Raw genomic sequence first — 2,874 nt, 5'->3', positions numbered from 1 at the left:
TGAATGGGTTCTCACTCTACTAGTTCCTACAAAAAGTGGTTGCTAAAAAGAACCTGGCATCTCCACCACTTCTCTTGTGTCCCCTCTCTTGCTTCGCTTCTCACCATGTCGTCTCTGCACATGCCAGCATCACTTTGTCATTCACAGTAAGTGGAAGCAACCTGAGGTGCTCACCAAAAGCAGATGCTGATGCCATGCTTATTGTACCGCCTGCAGGAGCGTAAGCCAAACAAACTTTTAACTTTATATAAAGTATCAGCACCAGGTATTCTTTTATTGTGATATTAAACAAACTATGATGAAGTCCTTATCAAAAACTCGTTGTAACAGAATATTTGTACATTCAGCAGAAATCCATATTATACTAGAGTTTGTCTAATCCAGCAATGACCTGAACTGTCATTGGCATGCTTTGCCAGGCAGGAAAGGCAAATTGATTTTGGTTTTCTTTCCAAAATGATACAAAAAAAAAAAAAAAACAAAACAAAAAACAAACAAACAAAAAAAAACCATCAGCAATGCCTAAGGCTGCATGCCAAGAGCAAATAATGAGAGTAAAGATACATCAGAGTTACTCTTGTGATGTCAGATCGTGTGGGAACAACAGTAGATCCCTTTTCTTTAAGACTATATCGTTCACAGTAAGGCTCTAGGAATAGTCATTTCCAGCATCTAGTCAGAGCCATTAACCTTGAAGGATTCATTGCATAGTAACTCTGACTCTGCTAATTTTTCTGTGAGTAAACCAAATACTTTTCTTCTTCTAGCCAGAGGCAGTAGATCAATTGTACCTGGATATAACCATTCTTGGCAATGCAATTTCCTGGTTTTGAAAAAGTCAAAAACTGGGGATGCAATGACTTTAACCAATTATTGGAGTGTCCAAAACATCCACATTATACATAAACGATGGCAGAAGACACAGAAGCCAGCATAAGTAATCTAAGAGTGATCTAAACTAATGAATTTCACAATATTCCGGGTCTCTCCTAAGAAAGAAGGGTATCATGTTCCAAATCTAGTCCTTGCTACTGTACATTACATTGCCATAGTTTTTTGAATATCACTTCAGATTTCAGTATTATCCAGAATTTTCTATTTGCATGTTTGCATTTGAGCAGCCAATACAACTCCATCTCAGGAGTTCTGTCTGTCTCTTTGAATTGTATAATTCTCTTGGGACTTACAAAACATATGTATTTTTGCAGGTTCTTCTACCACAACCACTTCCACCTCTAACTCTGAAATTCTTGAAATCCTATCTCCATCCAGTAAAAATGCAGGGACTTTAAAGCATTTTTCTGTTGAAGAAAATACACCTTTCTTTCAAATAACCAACGCTTTTTATTGTTATTTACTCCTTTGGGGGACTGCGGTGGGGCAGGCATCTTTTTACCCTTGGAAGGTTCTGAGAGGATTCCTTGGTAGGCTTACCCGTTCATGGGTTACTGTACACTCAGCATCAGCTGTTATCAAAAACTCCTAACACACATGTGCTCCAGTTAAACCCTGTAGTTTCCCAGAACATGTACCACCAGGATTTGTAATGTTTGCTGCAGGTTGATCACCAACTGACTTGCAAAAAAAGATCCCAGGAACACACCAGTAGTGCTAGATGGGGCATATGCAGCATAGGCATATTAGGGATAAACTTTCACAAAAAGAAGTAGTAAAGTGCATACTGTTCCCCATAATATTTACAAACATGATTCCATAGCATAGGGCAGGAATAGATACGCTGAGCATGTGCTAGGGCCAAAGTTCCAAAACAGAGGTGTTCGCCTAGACAAGAAAGCTAGAGATGTGTGTGATTACCACATTAGCAGATCGATAATAAATAATCATGCCCCCCAAAAATGTTATATATATACAGGTTGGCCTAAATGGAATGAAGTATCACCTAGCTCCCTAAGTAGCAATAACAATAACAAAAGTGTATTAAAGACTCTCCTAACTCAGGAACAGTGTCCATGACCTGAAAGTGTACATGTCAAGTATCATTATCTACACACTGAGGACTCTATGACAACATTACTTGCCTGTAATGCTGACATAAGCCAAAGTCCATAAGCCACAGACTGACTTAGTCTACCTGAATCAGTTTCTGACTAAGCTATGTAAAAGGGGAAGAAAAATGAGCTTCCAAGGCCAACCAGATATTTTCACTCCTTACATAAAGCATTTAGTATGAGGACAATAACTACTCAGACTCACAAATCTAAATTTGGATAATTGACATTTTACTGCCTAATTATGATTCATTTTTTCACTATTGTTTAGTGAAACTGAAAACTTTTTGAAATTACTAGAAAGTGGTTCATAACAGTAGAAATATTTATTATTATCTGTAAAAATTAAAATATTTGCATATAAAATATTTACATCTTCAGAAAATAAGTTTTTCAGTGTTTTAAACACTTTGTGATTGGGTCCTTAGAAATGTTTACTGTAGGCCGGGCACGGTGGTTTAGGCCTGTAATCCCAGCACTTTGGGAGGGCGAGGTGGTTGGATCACTAGGTCAGGAGTTCAAGACCAGTCTGGCCAAGATGGTGAATCCCCATCTCTACTAAAAATACAAAAATTAGCCAGGTGTTGCCGGGCGCGGTGGCTCAAGCTTGTAATCCCAGCACTTTGGGAGGCCGAGACGGGCGGATCACGAGGTCAGGAGATCAAGATCATCCGGGCTAACACGGTGAAACCCCGTCTCTACTAAAAATACAAAAAATTAGCCGGGCGTGGTGGCGGGCGCCTGTAGTCCCAGCTACTCGGAAGGCTGAGCAGGAGAATGGCGTAAACCCGGGAGGCGGAGCTTGCGGTGAGCTGAGATCCGGCCACTGTACTCCAGCCTGGGTGACAGAGCGAGACTCCGTCTA

This window comes from Mandrillus leucophaeus, unplaced genomic scaffold (genome assembly GCF_000951045.1).
Source record: "Mandrillus leucophaeus isolate KB7577 unplaced genomic scaffold, Mleu.le_1.0 Scaffold369, whole genome shotgun sequence".
NCBI lineage: Eukaryota > Metazoa > Chordata > Mammalia > Primates > Cercopithecidae > Mandrillus > Mandrillus leucophaeus.
This window is presented reverse-complemented; position numbering follows the sequence as displayed.